At 46.2% G+C, this 19,411-nt stretch overlaps 1 protein-coding gene across 3 annotated transcripts in view; it reads left to right on the forward strand.

Moving 5' to 3' along the window:
• Positions 1-19,411, forward strand: part of MED10 (mediator complex subunit 10) — a 135,910-nt gene that overhangs the window by 42,103 nt on the left and 74,396 nt on the right. For all 3 annotated transcript variants that reach the window (XR_003612213.2, XR_003612215.2, XR_003612214.2), the window contains exons 4-6: positions 7,183-7,356; positions 15,033-17,163; positions 18,913-19,158. The gene's annotated coding sequence lies outside the window, so the exon portion shown is untranslated. The remainder of the gene's footprint in view (positions 1-7,182; positions 7,357-15,032; positions 17,164-18,912; positions 19,159-19,411) is intronic.

Consider the following 19,411-nt stretch of genomic DNA (forward strand, 5'->3'; position numbering starts at 1 on the left):
CCTCTCAGAGATCCCTGGTGAGCATGCCTTTTGTGTCAGATTGCCTTATCCAAAATTTGCTCACTCCCCTACTGCACCCCCTCTTCATCCCACCACCTCCGGGGTATGTCCCGCCAGAGGGAGGATCAAACTGAAGGGGGGGTTGTGACCACATATATGGCGGATGGGCTACAGGGCAGAGCCATTGGACACACAGTGCTGGAGTGGGGGTCCACGCAGAGATCTGATTTTCAGTACCATCGGGTCCTTTGCAATCTGTTTTGTTTTATGCATTTTAAAACAACATTCTGCACAGAGTTACCAGCCTCACGGAGCTGCTGGAGAGAGCTCTGTTGGACAAGGGGGCAAGAACCCCCGGTGGAGAGGACGTGGCGCTGCCTGTCCCAGGAATCTGGTGGCAGTGCTGAGGCTCAGGGAGCAGCTGGGCGTTGCCCTTTTCTCCGGTCCACGTGCTGCTTACCCTTGCCAGTGCAATAGCTTTAAGCGCGTATCTATTGTGCTGCTCTCTGCTAGGGACTGTGAGAGACAGTGAAGCTGGAGAAAGCACCATGCCTGCTCCCCAGGGACTGCACGCCACAGTGGGCAGCTGCAAAGAGAGAGAGGGAGAGAGCATAGAAGGCAGTGAAGAGCATCACATTCACGATCCGAAGTCTATACAAGCAGATGTAGGAGTGAGGGGAGGAAGGACTCAGGCTCACTGTGGGAGGGAAGGCTGGGAGGGCAGGTTTTCTGTGGCAGGTGGGGGACCCTGGAAAGTGGGAGCGCGCGGGGGGCCGTGCGCCAGGGACGGGGTTGACAGGAGAGGGGAATATACCTGCAGCGAAGAGCTGAGCTCACGGGTCAGGTGGGTGCTCGCGAAGCCGGGGGCAAGGACTAAGAAGAGGGTCTGCAGAGCCCTCGATGGGTGCTGCCCGTTTACTCCCTCAGTGCACCCCTGCCGAGTCCCTGCCTCAGGCGGCCCGTGCTCGGTTGGGGGGTCCTGGACCCCGCTGCCTCCGTGCTGCTCACAGGCCATCACAGCATGCACTCAAAAAACTTTAGGAGCAGCACCTTCCAGAGACACGCGCGAGCACATACACGTGAGCGCGGCGCGGCTGCTCGCAGGCTATGCTGGGTGTGTGCCCACGAGCAGGAAGGCCTGGGGTCGGGAGGCCGTAAGGAGGGGGTTTCTGGATACTTCCCTATCCTCTCAGCTCCGTTCTGTTGAGGCTTCCCTTCTCCCTGTTGGCCCCTGCCCCTCCCTCCCTCCCTGCGGGTTGCAGAGTCCCGACCTGCTGTGGAGAGCGAGGCTCCAGGCCCACATGGCCCACAGCTGCTGTGTCTGCAGGCGCTGAGACCCAAGTGCACGCGGGCACACGCGTGCACACGCGTGCACAGACTCATCCAGGACTGGGCTTCGGCAGCCCTGGCGCGGTTCTGAATCAGTGAGTGAGTGGAGAGTAGGAGGTCTGAGCTCAGGGTGAGGGGGCTCTGGGTGGGGAGCCGTGGGAACGTCCCTTGGGGCTGGGGTGCGGGCAGCGCTCTAGGAAGTGCTTGTGTCTGAGTCTGCGGTTCAGCGTAGAAGGTTTCCGGGCTCCCTTCAGCCACCGTGTGCATAATGGCCCTGTGATCCTGTGACAATCACCTGCTTGTAAATGGTATCGGTGCAAGGTGACAGCTGGATCAAAAGGCCTGTGATTCTCAAAAACAGTCCTTGAATGTTTACTAGTTCGAGGCAGCTGGTCTTTGGAGCGGGCGGTCTGGGGCTCCGCAGCCCCTCCCAGGTGGCACCCCCTCTTTCCACAGCTCATCTAATTCCAGCTCACTTCGTGTGTGTGTGCGTGTGTGTGTGTAGTATATAGTATCTTAAAGTTAGAAAGGCTGAGCCGTGTGTCAGAGTGAAGGAAACAGGGAACAGGGAACAACCATTAACACACCATCTGAGGGGAGGTCAAGTAGGCGGGAAGGCTGAAAGGAAACTCCCGGGTGCCGGGTGCCGGAGGAGGTTAGACAGGGAGCAGAGAGGGGCGCAGAGCCACTTGTCACACGGCAAAGGGCTCGGAGCTGCTGAATCAGAGGTCCGGGCCGCCAGGAATCAGGCTCAGAGCCCGTCGCGGGGACCGTGTCTCAGCAGTGAGCTCCACCACCATCACCACCGCACGGGATTCTCCCTCCTCCTTAGTCTTCGGAAGAAGAAACGATTTTCTCCAGCTTTGGTCTCCTCTCTGTCAGGCTCTGAGGCAATGATGTGAAAGGGAACCCCCCAAACCTCAGGGGCAGGCTTTTGGGACGATTTGCGTCTGTCTCCTGATAAACACGCAGAGCTGCTCTGGCAAACATTTGAGGGTGGTCTAACGAAGCGTGGTACCTGAGCTGAACGACAGTTTTACTTATGTTCAAAGTAGCTCTTAGAGAATAAGTAAATGAACTGATAAAAGATACAACAAATAAGTAACTGCGGAAGCTTGGAACATTTTCCGAAAATTCCTCGACTTGTCGACACTTCGGACAGAGATGGTGGTGGTGACCCCGCCCCTTGGATCTGGGTTTGTTCTGCTTGGACAAGCAGTGGGGATGGCAGTCTCACTTCTCAGAAAGTGGTAACTTCTACTTCCCACTTGGGACTTGGGACACGTCGTGTGGGACCCCAGCCGCTGTTCTGTGAGGCAGTCAAGCCACCTTGTGGAGAAACCCACACGGAGTGGATCCCCGCTCCCTGGCCCTGGGGTGCGTCACCTCAGAAGCAGGTCCTGTTGAGTTGTCCCAACCAATGTCACGTGGAGCAGAACCAAGCTCCCCGGCTAAGCCTCTGCTCAGCTAAAGAGTGAACAAAATTAAGTAAGTGTTGTTTTAAGATACTAAGCTTTGGGCTAATTTGTTCTGCACCCACAGATCACTAAATCTGATTTATGAATAAGTTTTATGCTATAGGAAAAAGTGTTATGATCTAGATCTGTGGCTTAACTGCAGTTTTCACAGATATTTTATTACCGGAGTACAGGCTACATGGCCCCCGGTAGTCAGATGCAACCAGAGGTTAGCACCTCAGTCTCCTTATCTGTGGAGAGAGCTGTCCATCTTCCGCTTATGTTGTGAGCATGAGGGTCCATGTACAGAGTGTTGAGCAATGCCCTCACCAGAGAGCACTCCTCAACAATGGTGGTTCCTTCTTTTCTGCCCAACCCCATTTCCCACCCCTAGGTGATCAGTGATTAATTTTTTGGTTTGTTTTCAGAAGTGACCTAGTTAGGTACCCTGGTGAGAGTCATTGTCTCAGAGAAGAGCAAGGGGAGGGATAGGGTTCAGGCCTGGGTGAGAACAGTCTTCTGTAGTTTGGACACTTTTCAGTTAACAATTTGCACCACCTTTCAAACAAGAGGGTATAGGGAGGGACTCATGAGTGTGTGCCAGTGCTGGCTTCTAACTCTCCCCCATCCTACCAGTGGGTGCCCGCTCATTCATGAATGGCTGTGTGCTGTGAACACCGAGGGCCATACAAAGTGTGGAGGGAGTTATCTGATCTGTGAAGGTTGGGGTTGGGCTGGAATACAACATTCCCCAAAGGATAATCTCAGGAACGCCAGTGCCGGAGGGTAGAGGGCAGTTCCCAGGTGGACAGGTCCTGTGGCCCTCTTCGCTGCAGGACTTTTCAGAGCCTTTAAATCCAGTGGTGTATCATGTTCATGTTGACCCAGATTTCCATGATCAATCTCTGGGTATGACTTGAAGGACTGGGGGCCTCATGGTTATCAGTTGGGCAACCCTAATCTCTAGGGTCTGAGATGGTATTAAATTAAAAAAAAAATACAGAGAGCATCAGGTTTATTTTTCACCTCCTCTTTGTCCTTCACAGCTCTCCTAATTGGCCTCAGGGACTCCTGCTCCCCTCTTTCCATGCTACCTGGGCATGGGTGCTCTTCCTCCTGGCTCAGGTTTCTCCTCTGCTGGGAGGACCCTAACCCAAATGACCTGTCCCTTCACCAACTGCTCCATCAAACATTTATTCCCTTACACCTCATTGCCTCAGAGCCTGACTCCACCTGCTGATTTCTCCCCAAGACTTCAAAGATGTCCCTCACCATTGTGGCGGGGGGACTTTGGTATCTCTGTGTCTGCTCCGGCATTCTGGAATCTACCCATGTGGAGCCACTGAAGATCTGCAGCCGGAGGCTCACCTTTTCTCTCCTTGGACCCAAGGGTTTGGGAATTTATGAGTCTTTTTCTGTAAAGGGCCAGATAGTCCATATTTTCAGCTCTGATGGCCATCTGGTCTCTATTGCAACCACTCAGCTCTGCTACAGCAGTGGGAAGGGACCACAGGCAGTAGGTAAAGGAGTGGGCATGGCCACATTTGTCCTGAGCACCATAGTTTGCCTATCCTGGCTCTGTGATGTATCGTGGGTCCCCTTGGAGCATCTGAACATTCACCAAATTATTATTTTCCCTCCCAGCCACAGGCTGGATAATAAGCTATAGAACTTGATTTACATATTTATTTCACCCAAGGATTGGAACCTGAGGCTGAACTCAAACCCTAAGGTATAAGGTCTTGGCTTCCGGCTGGTTGTTGAGGGCCAGTGAGTGGACATGGATAGGGAGGTTTGGATGCAGTATTCTAACACTTCGGACTGTCAATCAGTGGTGGCTCATTTGGGAGACCATGAGTGAGGGGGTCAGTACCCTGACATGGGCGGGTCACCAAGCAACGGTTTCAGGTGACTTTGTTCTGGAAATTACAGATGGACTTTGACAGGCTCTGAAGGCAGTTCCGGTGCCTGACCTTCTGACATGGATTCAAAGCCTGGCTTCCTTCCCCCTCACTCCCAACCTCTTCCTGTGCGGATTCGCCCCTTGGCTGCTGCAGCTTGCCGTGCCTGGTGCTAACTTGTCTTACTTAATTCCCTCTGCCTGACCAAATAGAAATCAATGCCTGTTGGAAAATGAATTGAAACTGGGAATATAGTATTGAGCTATTGAACTATTTTGACAGACTCCGAAGCCTGATACAGCCACACCTGGCAGCCACAGCCTCAACTTTGTCCAGCTGCTTATTAGCTTTGGAGTGAGCTGTCACAGAATCCTTTCTTGCTCCAGGGACTGCTTCTCGGCCCTGAGAGCCTGTCACCCTCTGCATCCCTAGTGAATGGTATATGTGAGGTAGGGTGGAGACACACGGGGCACAAAGCTCTTTTGTTGCCCCTGCTGACCCTGCATGGGGCTGGTTTGTTCTGAAGTTGCTCTTCAGCCCATCTAAGCAATCCCAGCTGGTGGACATCAATAGATTGGATCCAAAGAACAACAGTTGTCCCCAGAATATAGTCAAGAATGTGAAGGGTCTGAGTTTTACCCTATTGGCAAGCTCACAAGTTAGCCTGGCACAGTTGGTATAAGATGCAACGCCCCTGGCTTAGGGACAAAGGAGTTTGTGAAATGTGGCAGAGCAGTTGCCCTTGCCTGCAAGTCCCATGTGCTCGGGGCAAGTAGGTCTGGAGGGATGGTGGATGCCTGTTCACACAGTCCAGTGTGTTACAGCTGAGGAACTTGAGCTTCGGGGACCTGAATCTTTTAGTAATGGCAGTAAGCATGCCTGCTCTTTGCTCTGGAGGGAGAGACTACTTCTGCAGAGAGTTTCTCAACCTAGGCTTCCTGAGCATTTTGGGCTGGATAATTCTTTGTGGTTGGGGACTTTCCTGTGCATCATAGGATGTTTGCTTGGCAGCGTTCCTGGCATCTACGTGCCAGGTGCCATTAGCATCCTCATCCCAATTATGACAAGCAAAAATGTCTCCAGACATTGCCAAATGTCCACTGCTGGGCAAAATTGCCCCTGATGGCTTACCACTGCTCTGTACTATGTACAAACATATACTCACTATTTAAATATACTTGAGAAGAAAGGGCATTCTTAGAACAAAGGGAAGTCAGTGTCTCTGATCATAAGGCAAGTGGAAACATGAAAGACCCATAAAGAACTATTTCCCAACAAGGGGCAGGTGAATGTCACGTTACCTGGGTGGGACAGGTTGGCATGGTGCTCAGCATCTGGTCTATGGCCCAGAGATGGACTATAAGACACGCTCATGAGCTGTATACCCATCCCTGAACGCACGACGTTTCTTTGCTGCTATGGATGAAGGGAAAGTAATTTGGTAGACTTTTACTTTTACATGGGATTAAGGCCTGCTTGCTAGTACCCTACTAAGTTATTAAGGGCCAGTAAAATCTGGTGTTTAAATCAGAGAGGCATCAAATGACAACACACCAAATGTTGAATCTCAACCATCTGCTGAGTATTGCCATCACAGAATAAATTTCTAGGATATAAGAATAAGTCTGAATTTTGTTAAAAATGTGATCGTTGTTATTTCTTGGTGGTCAGGTTTTAAGTTTGATAGATTGCTTTTGCGATCCTTCTAAAAGTGTGCATTTGTGATGTGAAGTGGCTTGCTTGCTCTCTGCTGACAATGACAGAGCGTAAGTGTGACCAGCATGAGGTGCTGCTGACCACAACCACTGAGGTGAAGGTGGTATGGTGGTCCTGTGCTGAGGGTGATGCTGCCTGTGTTGTGTTTTATGATTACAAATGTAAATTTACAGCTCAGCAGATTTTAACATATGAATGGCAGAATTTTAACATATGAAAACCACTAGGAGATTTTAACTCCAGGATTTCTCTATTATACATGATTTTGAGAGACGATATTCAGATATTGACAATAAATCTAAGTAATATGATTTGTCCATACTGCTGACGGGATATGATGGTGGCCTATGACTCATGTGACTGTCGAGCATTCACAGATTTGGGATCCAGCAATGGCCTGGACACAGACATTTGACCAATTTCCTTCTAAAGGCCAAACATGAGTCAAATAGCAGATTTTGGCCAAATGCTGAGGCTTCTACCTAGTTTACTGACAACTAATATAGGTTCTGTGAGAAACCTGGCTGGTCCACACAGCTGGGCACCGTGACCATCTCCTTCTGCAGGTGAAATGCTCAAGACGATGGTGCATTCTTTCATGTCTCTTGAGCTGCTCAATGTTTTTACTGGCTACTCTTCTCCACTTCAATGATAAAATACTATTTATTTAGATTTATCCTTATTAATAGAGGTGTTATTCCATAACTCCTTTTGTTAACTTGTCAGTATGTAGTGTTGCCGTTAAAATTAATTATGTATATTATTTCCTTAAAATCCAGTATGGAGGGAGGCAGAGCAAGATGGCGGAGGAGTAGGAGACCTGGATTTCGTCTGGTCTCAGGAATTCAGCCGAATAGGGATCAAACCATTCTGAACACCTACGAACTCAACAGGAGACCGAAGAGGAGAGTAGCAACAACTCTCTGAACAGAGAAGCGACCACTTACTGGAAGGTAGGACGTGCGGAGAAGTGAATCCGAGGCGATATTCGGGAGGATAGACGGCGGGGAGGGGGCCTCCGTCGGCCGCTTCTGGCAAGTGCTAGAGCCGCGGAGCACAAAATCGGACCTTTTAGAAGTTGGCTCCGCGGAGGGACGTCGCTCCAGTGGCTAAGCGGGGGGTGGAACCCTCCCAGGACAGTGTGGTCTCAGGACCCTCGGGGTCACAGAAAGACCGGGGGTGCCTGAGTGCGGCAGAGCTCCCAGGGATCGGAGCGGGGAAGCCGGCTGCAGAGACGGAGCCGAGGCGCGGGCTCTCAGCTCGGGGTGGCCATAAACTGTGATCCGCGGCCCAGTCGGGCCACTGCTCCTCCAGCAGGGACCCAACAAGCGGCAGAGCCGGGGAGACTCCCCTTCCTCCCCCGGGAGGAGCGGTGCGGGAGCGCACCGCAGGGATCTGCTGGGTTTGGAGACTCCACACGGGGTCGGGGGCCAGAGATAGAAACGCTCGGTCACAGGCCAGGTGAGCACGGAGTGCGGCCGGAGACCGGGGACACGGGAGTGACTGCTTTTCTCTGGGGGCGCACTGAGGAGCGGGGCCCCCGAGTTCTCAGCTCCTCCGGGTGGAGATTGGGAGGCCACCATTTTAACCCTGGTCCTCCAAAGCTGTACCGAGAGCTTGCAGGGAGCAAAAGCTCCTGAGAGCAAACCCGAGCAGCTTGCTTAGCCCGGACCGACAAGGGCGGGGCAATTCCGCCTCCGGCAAAGACATTTGGGAACCACGGCAACAGGCCCCTCCCCCAGAAGATCAGCAGGAACAGCCAGCAAGCCAAGACCAAGTTTACCGATCAAGGAGAACGGGAGAACTCCAGCGCTAGGCGAATACTGCATATAGAATTCATGGCTTTTTTTCCATGATGCATTAGTTTTTCAAAGTTAATTTTTTTAACTTTTTTTTAATTTTTCTTTTTCCCTTTTTCAACCAACATCTTATCAATCCCTTTTTTTAAAAAAAACATTTTTTATTTTTCATTTTTAGAGTCGTATTTTATCCCTTCATAGTAGTTACCCTTGTTTTTGGCATATATATATATATATGTATATATAAGTTGTTCTCTCTTTAAAATTTTGAGATACAGTTTCTTCTAACAGATCAAAATATACCCTAAATCACTAGTGTATGGCTCTGTTCTAGTCTCCTGCCTGATCACATTCTCTCCCTTTTTTTTCCTTTTTCTTTTTTTAAATCTTCTTTCTTTTTTCAAACAACTTCTTATCTTATCAATTTCTCTTATAAAATCTTTTATAATTTTCATCTTTACAGTCATCTTCCATCCCTTCATTGTATCAACACTTATTTTGTACATATATAAGTCTTCCTTTAAAATTTTAGGAGGCACTTTTTTCTAACAGACCAAAATACGCCCAAAATCTAGTGTGTGGCACTGATCTATGCACTAGCCTGATCATATTTGATCATATTCGGTTTTTTTTGTATTGTTCTGTTTTTGTTTTTATCTTTTTCTTTTTGTTTTTTTTCTCTTTCTTTTCTCTTTCTTTTTTCTTTCTTTCCCTTTCTTTTCCCCTGGTTTCAGGTCTTTTCTGATTTGTATAGAGTATATTGGCTGGGGACGTAGTTAACCTGTTAGCATTTTGTTCTCTCCTTCATCTATTCTCCTCTGGACAAAATGACAAGATGAAAAAAATCACCTCAGCAAAAAGAACAAGAGATAGTACCGTCAGCCAGGGACCTACTCAATACGGACATTAGTACGATGTCGGACCTAGAGTTCAGAATCATGACTTTAAAGATACTAGCTGGGCTTGAAAAAAGCGTGGAAGGTATTAGAGAAACCCTTTCTGGAGAAATAAAAGAACGAAAATCTAACCAATTCGAAATCAAAAAGGCCATTAATGACGTGCAATCAAAAATGGGGGCACTACCTGCTAGGATAAATGAGGCAGAAGAGAGAATCAGCGATATAGAAGACAAAATGATGGAAAATAAAGAGGCTGAGAAAAAGAGAGAAACAACTACGGGATCATGAGGGCAGAATTCGAGAGATAAGTGATACGATAAGACGAAACAACATTAGAATAATTGGGATCCCAGAAGAAGAAAAAGAGAGAGAGGGGCAGAAGGTATATTGGAGCAAATAATAGCAGAGAACTTCCCTAATGTGAGGAAGGAAACAGGCATCAAAATCCAGGAGGCACAGAGAACCCCTCTCAAAATCAACAAAAATAGGTCAACACCCCGACATCTAATAGTAAAACTTACGAGTCTCAGAGACAAAGAGAAAATTCTGAAAGCAGCTCGGGAGAAGAGATATGTAACCTACAATGGTAGAAATATTAGACTGGCAACAGACCTATCCACAGAGACCTGGCAGGCCAGAAAGGACTGGCATGATATCTTCAGAGCACTAAACGAGAAAAATATGCAGCCAAGAATATTATATCCAGCTAGGCTCGCATTGAAAATTGAAGGAGAGATAAAAAGCTTCCAGGACAAACAAAAACTAAAGGAATTTGCAAACACGAAATCAGCCCTCCAAGAAATATTGAAAGGGGTCCTCTAAGCAAAGAGATAGCCTAAAAACAGCATAGATCACAAAGGAACACAGACAATAGACAGTCACAGTCACCTTACAGGCAATACAATGGCACTAAATTCATACCTTTCAATAGTTACCCTGCATGTAAATGGGCTAAATGCCCCAATCAAAAGACACAGGCTATCAGATTGAATTAAAAAAACAAGACCCATCGATATGCTGTCTGCAAGAGACTCATTTTAGACCCAAAGACACCCCCAGATTGAAAGTGAGGGGGTGGAAAACCATTTACCATGCTAACGGACACCAAAAGAAAGCTGGGGTGGCAATCCTTATATCACACAAATTAGATTTTAAACCAAAGTCTGTAATAAGAGATGAGGAAGGACACTATATCCTACTTAAAGGGCCTATCCAACAAGAAAATCTAACAATTGTAAATATCTATGCCCCTAATATGGGAGCAGCCAATTATATAAGGCAATTCATAACAAAAGCGAAGAAACACATTGACAACAATACAATAATAGTGGGGGACTTTAACACCCCCCTGACTGAAATGGACAGATCATCGAAGCAAAAGATCAACAAGGAAATAAAGACTAAATGACACACTGGACTAAATGGACTTCACAGACATATTCAGAACATTCCATCCCAAAGCAACGGAATACACATTCTTCTCTAGTGCCCATGGAACATTCTCCAGAATTGATCACATCCTAGGTCACAAATCAGGTCTGAACCGGTACCAAAAGATTGGGATTATTCCCTGCATGTTTTCAGACCACAATGCTTTGAAACTAGAACTCAAGCACAAGAGGAAAGTCGGAAAGAACTCAGATACATGGAGGCTAAAGAGCATCCGACTAAAGAATGAATGGGTCAACCAGGAAATTAAAGAAGAATTAAAAAAATTCATGGAAACCAATGAAAATGAAAACACAACTGTTCAAAATCTTTGGGATACCGCAAAGGCAGTCCTGAGAGGAAAGTATATAGCAATACAAGCCTTTCTCAAGAAATAAGAAAGGTCTCAAATACACAACTTAACCCTACACCTTAAAGGAGCTGGAGAAAGAGCAGCAAATAAAGCCTAAACCCAGCAGGAGAAGAGAAATAATAAAGATCAGAGCAGAAATCAATGACCTAGAAACCAAAAGAACAGTAGAACAGATCAACGAAACTAGGAGCTGGTTCTTTGAAAGAATTAACAAGATTGATAAACCCCTGGCCAGACTTATCAAAAAGAAAAGAGAAATGACCCAAATCAACATAATCATGAATGAAAGAGGAGAGACCACAACCAACACCAAAGAAATACAAACAATTATAAGAACATATTATGAGCAACTCTATGCCAGCAAATTAGAGAACCTGGAAGAAATGGGTGCATTCCTAGAGATGTATCAACTACCAGGAATCAACTACCAAAATTGAACCAGGAAGAAATAGAAAACCTGAACGGACCTATAACCACTAAGGAAATTGAAGCAGTCATCAAAAATCTCCCAACAAACAAAAGCCCAGGGCCAGATGGCTTCCCAGGGGAATTCTATCAGACATTTAAAGAAGAATCAATACCTATTCTCCTGAAACTGTTCAAAAAGATAGAAATGGAAGGAAAACTTCCAAACTTCTTTTATGAGGCCACCATTACCTTGATCCCCAAACCAGACAAAGACCCCATCAAAAAGGAGAATTACAGACCAGTATCCTTGATGAACATGGATGCAAAAATTCTCACCCAAATACTAGCCAATAGGATCCAAGAGTACATTAAAAGATTATTCACCATGACCAAGTGGGATTTATCCCTGGGCTGCAAGATTGGTTCAACATCCGCAAATCAATCAACGTGATACAATACCTTAACAAAAGAAAGAACAAGAATCATATGATCCTCTCAATAGATGCAGAAAAAGCATTTGACAAAGTACAGCCTCCTTTCTTGATCAAAACTCTTCAGAGTATAGGGATAGAGGGTACATACCTCAATATCATAAAAGCCATCTATGAAAAACCTACAGCCAATATCATTCTCAATGGGGAAAAGCTGAGAGCTTTTCCCCTAAGGTCAGGAACGTGGCAGGGATGTCCACTCTCACCACTGCTATTCAACATAGTATCAGAAGTCCTAGCCACAGCAATCAGACAACAAAAAGAAATCAAAGGCATCCAAATCGGCAAAGAGGAAGTCAAACTCTCACTCTTTGCAGATGATATGATACTGTATGTGGAAAACCCAAAAGACTCCACCCCAAAACTGCTAGAACTCATACAGGAATTCAGTCAAGTAGCAGGATATAAAATCAATGCCCAGAAATCAGTGGCATTCCTATACACCAGCAACAAGACAGAAGAGAGACAAATCAAGGAATCGATCCCATTTACAATTGCACCCAAAACCATAAGATACCTAGGAATAAATTTAACCAAAGAGGCAAAGGATCTGTACTCAGAAAACTATAAAATACTCATGAATGAAATTGAAGGAGACACAAAGAAATGGAAAAATGTTCCATGCTCATGTATTGGGAGAACAAACATTGTGAAGATGTCAATGCTACCTAGAGCAATCTACACATTCAGTGCAATCCCCATCAAAATACCATGCACTTTTTTCAAAGAAATGGAACAAATAATCCTAAAATTTGTATGGAACCAGAAGAGACCCCGAATAGCCAGAGGAATCTTGAAAAAGAAAAGCAAAGCTGGTGGCATCACAATTCCGGACTTCCAGCTCTATTACAAAGCTGTCATCATCAAGACAGTATGGTACTGGCACAAAAACAGACACATAGATCAATGGAACAGAATAGAGAGCCCAAAAATGGACCCTCAACTCTATGGTCAACTTATCTTTGACAGAGCAGGAAAGAATGTCCAATGGACAAAAGACAGTCTCTTCAACAAATGGTGTTGGGAAAATTGGACAGCCACATGCAGAAGAATGAATCTGGACCATTTCCTTACACCACACACAAAAATAGACTCCAAATGGTTGAAAGACCTAAACGTGAGACAGGAGTCCATCAAAATCCTAAAGGAGAACACAGGCAGCAACCTCTTCGACCTCAGCCAAAGCAACTTCTTCCTAGAACCATCGCCAAAGGCAAGGGAAGCAAGGGCAAAAATGAACTATTGGGATTTCATCAAGATAAAAAGCTTTTGCACAGCAAAAGAAACAGTCCACAAAACCAAAAGACAACCGGCAGAATGGGAGAAAATATTTGCAAATGACATATCAGATAAAGGACTAGTATCCAAAATCTATAAAGTACTTATCAAAGTCAACACCCCAAGAACAAATAATCCAATAAAGAAATGGGCAGAAGACATGAACAGACCTTTTTCCAAAGAAGACATCCAAATGGCCAACAGACACATGAAAAAGTGCTCAACATCACTCGGCATCAGGGAAATCCAAATCAAAACCTCAATGAGATACCACCTCACACCCGTCAGAATGGCTAAAATTAACAAGTCAGGAAACGACAGATGTTGGCGGGGATGCGGAGAAAGGGGAACCCTCCTACACTGTTGGTGGGAATGCAAGCTGGTGCAACCCCTCTGTAAAACAGTATGGAGGTTCCTCAAACAGTTGAAAATAGAGCTACCATACGATCCAGCAATTGCACTAGTGGGTATTTACCTCAAGGATACAAATGTAGGGATCCGAAGGGGTACGTGCACCCCAATGTTTATAGCAGCAATGTCCACAATAGCTGAACTGTGGAAAGAGCCAAGATGTCCATCGAAAGATGAATGGATAAAGAAGATGTGGTATATATACACAAAGTAATATTATGCAGCCATCAAAGGGAATGGGATCTTGCCATTTGCAACGACGTGGTTGGAACTGGAGGGTGTTATGCTGAGTGAAATAAGTCAGTCAGAGGAAGACATGTGTCATGTGACCTCACTGATATGAGGAATTCTTAATCTCAGGACACAAACTGAGGGTTGCTGGAGTGGTGGGGGGTGGGAGGGATGGGGTGCCTGGGTGATAGACATTGGGTAGCGTATGTGCTATGGTGAGCGCTGTGAATTGTGCAAGACTGTTGAATCACTGATCTGTACTTCTGAAACAAATAATGCAACATATGTTAAGAAGAAAGAAAAAGAAGAAGCTAGCAGGATGGGAAGAATGAAGGGGAGTAAGTCGGAGGGGGAGACGAACCTTGAGAGACGATGGACTCTGAAAAAGAAACTCAGGGTTCTAGAGGGGAGGCGGATGAGGGGATGGGTTAGCCTGGTGATGGGTATTAAAGAGGGCACATTCTGCATGGAGCACTGGGTGTCATGCACAAACAATGAATCATGGAACACTACATCAAGAACTAATGATGTAATGTACGGTGATTAACATAAGAATAAAAATAATAAAAAATAATTCTTATTTAAAAAAAAAATCCAGTATGGAAACTTAAGGACACATGCACTACAGTTTAAATGGTATTCCCTAATCTTTTCCTGACCATGGGATGCTGACGTGGTCAAGGATTTTTCTTTTTTGATCAAGCATTTTTTTGAATGTGTCTGTGAGGGTGTTTTTTGATAGATTAACATTTCAATAGGGTAGACTGAATAAAACAGGTCAGTTTGCCATCCCTAATGTGGGTGGACCTTATCCAATCAACTGAGGGTATGAATAGCACAAAATGGTTGAAAAAGGTGGATTTTTGCCTTCCTGACTGAGCTGGACATTAGTTTTCTCCTGCCCTGGGATTGAAATTTACGCCACTGGCTCTCCTGGGTCTCCAGCTTCTTGACTACAGATGATGGAACTTCTCAGCTTCCATAATCACATGGAAGATTGATTGATAATAAGTCCATCTCTTTCTGTCACTTGCTCTTTTCCTCCATCTCTATCTCATGTTACTGTTTTATAAACAAATAGCTATATCAATATCATCTCTATCTATATCTCCATTTGGTTCCGTTCCTCTGGAGAACCATGGCTAGTAAAGGGACCATCTCAGGGCAATAGAAGTGAGAGAGTGAAAATGTCCTTTAGGGAAAGTAGAAACATCAACACAGGTTTCCTTACTACGTGGGTTACCACTGAGAAAGGCTGAACGTCAGCCCGCTGGAGACTTGAGGAACCATGTTTTTACATTTGTTTTACAGGAGGACAATGACACTAGGACATTTATCCATGGATTTGCATCTCCCGAGGGTTTCCCCTGGGACATGGATTTTTTTCCCCACTTCCAAGCTATGTCTGCGTGTAGCTCAGCACCTTCTGCAGCTTTGGGATGCAGAGAAGTCAGATGCTGAGATGCTAGTGCTCTTCGCCTGGGAGCACCTGTAATGAAATGAAGAGCTGTCCAGCACTAAGGTGCTGAAGTTTCCTGGCACAGGAGGATGTGGTGGGTTGTCCGTCCAGAGGATCTATATGACACAGGTTTAATAAACTACCTGGTTACTTCAAAGTTATAGCACATGGTTTTATAATACAATGGGAAGCTCTGTTAGGACAAGGACAAAAAACAAAATTTTTGTTTATGGATGTGTTTCCAGTGCCTGACACTTAAAAAACAATAAATTTTATTGAATGAGTTGATACAAAATCAGAGGTTTGAACTAACATTTATTCTCTTATGAAGCAAATAATAAGGCTTTTCTATGTATTGCTAAGAAGAAGTCTACTTCAACAGTTTGTTTGTCTCCAATTCTTTGTCACTGGATTTCTTTTCTTCCTGAAAAGGAAAAGAGGTGGGAAAGATACGTCACAGGTTCTTGTGCTCACCTGGGGCAACTACTCTAAACCATCCCCACCAGCAGGACTAGTGCTGAGCTCTGACAAGACAGTCTTTGCAGGTGGTGATCTTGGAACCTGAGGCATTGAGATACAGGACAAGAGGGGTCATTGGAAAGGCCTAACCTAGGGTAATGGGGAGCCACTTTCTTTATATATTAGAGTGAAAAGGGTTTGGATGCTCACCTTGCTATTTAACTTTTACAATCCACTTTTGTGATAATCAGCATCTGTAAATGTTAATCAGAATATGAATTGGAGTAGCTTTGCCTTGTTTTCAATCTTCACTATTCTTTCTCCCTTGGGTCATAGATGGAAATCTTTCAGTGCACAGGCCAGTGGGATATGAATGCGGCCTTTCTCAAGAAAAGACTCTGCGTAAGCTTAAAAGAACTTATTAAATTAGTACGTGGGATATGATTTCATCCACATAATAGAAGCTGCAGCTGCTTTTAAAGAAATGAAATTGTATTGCACATGACGTTCAGTCTTCAGCCCTACCGCACAGGTGCTCTCTTCTAGAGATGCATGGCTCCCAGAGGGCCTTCCTCCAGGAGGGACATCAGCCAGGAGACAAATGAGCCTTCCTGCTTTTCATACTGTACATGTTGGCTCTTCACTAGTGGAGGTTGGAAGTCATGGATTTCATTACTGCAGTGCATTGAGGGCCAGGGAAAAAATCCAATTTGCTGCTGCCTCAATGTCTTTGTGTTTTAATCAAATGGATAAGAAAGAGTCATTAACTGATGCTCAGGCTGATTGAAGTTCCAGTGAGAGGGAATGGAAATGAGATTGTGACACAGCCTTAGGAGGTCACTTGCTCCCTGGTAGTCCTGAGCCAATAAAGTCTCACTTGCTGATTGTTACCAAGGTGCTCACTGAGCACCCGTGGCAGTTGTGGACGGTGGGGGTGGCAGTCCTGATCGTCATCCCTATACCCAGGGCCACTGGCCACGAAGGATGGCGCCTGCCCTTCCTTGGGTGATCCAGTGAGTGGATTGTATAAATCTCCTATATGCTGATAAAAGCTTCCTTTTCCCTGTGCCAATGAATCTTGATTTAAAATCACAGGAGCTTTTAAAGATGTGGCCACTGTAGTGATTACCTGTATATGGCAGGGTCAGTGGAGGTGCTGAGGGGAGCAGCAAATGCATTTGAAAGCACTCTGAAAGCTATGAAGTGCTACTCAAATTTAGATGCCTGTTATTATTGTTATTATTTTTATCCCTATCACTATTATGGTTTACTGCCACTGCTACGATGAAGTTTAAGTTTGCATAAACTTCCACATGGTTGTCTGTTTGACAGGCAGAGATCAGAGGGGCGGTTGGTGAATGGGAATCTTTCCTATGGCAGAATTTCTCTTCCTGATTTACGCGCAGCTGTCTCTGGGGCAGTCCAGGGCCCCAGGAGAATTCGTCCACAGAAGGAGATGGATTCCTGAGCAGTTTCACCAGTGCCTCCATGAGGAGTGAGGCAGACACTTGTGCCCTGGAGCAGGTTGGTGGCCTTCCTTCACTCTTTGTTCACTCACTCATGCCTTCCTTCCTCATCCCTTCAATAGTGAGTGGCTCCTTCATGTCAGGCACTGTTCTTCCTGATGTTCACAATTCCCATTTTCCAAGAAGGGACAAGGAGGAGCGCCCGTTCTTTAGTGTAGTGAGACTCTCCCAAGTGCTGGTAAGATTGGCCACACTCACGGGGCAGTGCACTGAGTCACCTGTGCAGGCTGGGATTGGGACAGACTTGTGAAGACATGGGGGAAGGGCAGACAATCTTTAGGGAGTAAGCAGGAAATGCATGACTAAATCGAAATCTGAAACAGTTTGCAGAGATCATGGACAAGTCAATTATCATATGGTTTCATTTATTTGTGGAACATAAGGAATTCCATGAAGGGCGTTAGGAGAAGGAAGGGAAAAATGAAGGGGGGGGAATCAGAGGGGGAGACGAACCATGAGAGACGATGGACTCTGAGAAACAAACAGGGTTTTAGCGGGGAGGGGGGTGGGGGGATGGGTGAGCCCGGTGATGGGGATTAAGGAGGGCACGTACTGCATGGAGCACTGGGTGTTATACGAAAACAATGAATCGTGGATCACTACATCAAAAACTAATGATGTATTGTATGGTGACTAACATAACATAATAAAGTAAAATTAAAACAAACACACACACAAAGAAACAAAGGATATACAATGGTCAGGCAAAATGCAAATTAGGCCCAGAGGCCAAGGTCAGTGGGAAAACCAAAATAGAGACATACAGGGTGTAGAGTCCCACAGATTGGCTGCCACTGAATAAAGAGCTGGGCTTGACTATGGAAGACAGTGTGGAGGTCCCTCAAAAGCTGTGTCCTTGGCCCATTTACTATCCAGGTGGAGGCCCAGTGTGTTCTCTATCTTCTCCTGTTCCAAAGTCTGAGATCAGAACCGTGGTAACCATCTCAAGAAGAGATCACCCTGCTCTTGTCCCTGCAGCCACGTGGGGATGTAGTTGACCAGTCTCCCTCTTGGTCTGTCTTGCTATTCAGTCTCCCAAGAAACCTCCTAGGATCAGAAGGGTGGCTCCTAGGATCAGCTCAGCCATGCTGGGAGTGGCTCCATCTTTCAGAGGTAGACTCGCGTTAGCCAAGCTAGCAAGACTGATCTGTAGAACCAGCAGGCTGCTTTGTTTAATTTACAGCACCTCCGGCACGGCAGGCGCACGGTGTGGGTGGTTTGAAGTTGAGGTCAGCACACATTATATCCACAGGCAGTGGAATCCAAAGCTGGTTGGCTGAGTAGTTTAATGGTGCCAAGCTTAGCATCATTTTATACCAGGAGTCCCCTCACCACTGAGAGGGAGGCCAAACAACTTGCCGGGGCCTTTCACTGACGTGGGCCAGCTTCTCTCTGGGTCTCTTTCCTGCCTGCCTTCTGACTGGCATGCTGCGATCCTTCTCACATCTGCTCACCTGCTCCCAGTTGGCTCTAGGAGGCCCGTGGCTTGGGAGCTTCTGCTCTTCAAGGTGATTCCAGCCTCTCTGCTCTATTCACTGCGGGCATTACAGACCTTGTGGTGAGACCTCATGGGCCTGTCTAGTTCTCAGGTACTGGCGGATGCTTCAGTTAAAATGAAGATCTCTCAGCACAGGTGCGCCAGTCCTGGGGGTTGAGGAAGTAGGGAACGGTGAGTAGCGAAACAACACACGGCGTTGAAATGCCTTTGTGCATGTGCTGCTTATTCATTGACAAATTTCTTTCCTAGGTGGATGCCATGGTGAGTTCACATCCTCCCGTGCATTGCTGTCTGAAAATAATCATGAGTATTGCTAGTGCATTCATGGGCGCCCTAATGTGTCAGAGGGCTGGAGAGCACAGAACTACAGAGGAACAGAACAAAGTGGTTCACCGAGGAGGTGGAGGCCTTGCAGGAGGCAGCTCCAGGGGCTTCTCTCCAGTCCCGGCTCAGGCTGGGTGACGGAGGAGCGAGGGTGCCGGGAGCGGCCATCAAGTGAGCCCGTGTGACGGGATTAGCCTGGAGGAAGTTGACCATGTTGGCGCTTCTCAAAAGTGTTCTGTTACTTGCTTTCCATGATTAAAAACCCATTTTAATTTTTTCTTTATATTCTGCCATCCAGTAGATGAGGTAATCTGACTTTAAGGGGATGTATTTCTACCCTCCTTGGATGCCTTCATAGAGCTCCTTTCATTTTCAATTTAAAAAAGTGGTTCACACACTTTTTTTTTCCTTCTGAATTGTCTGA

The sequence above is a fragment of the Eumetopias jubatus genome, unplaced genomic scaffold (genome assembly GCF_037043125.1).
Source record: "Eumetopias jubatus isolate StellerSeaLion01/CBP00866 unplaced genomic scaffold, mEumJub1_p1.0 scaffold_5, whole genome shotgun sequence".
NCBI lineage: Eukaryota > Metazoa > Chordata > Mammalia > Carnivora > Otariidae > Eumetopias > Eumetopias jubatus.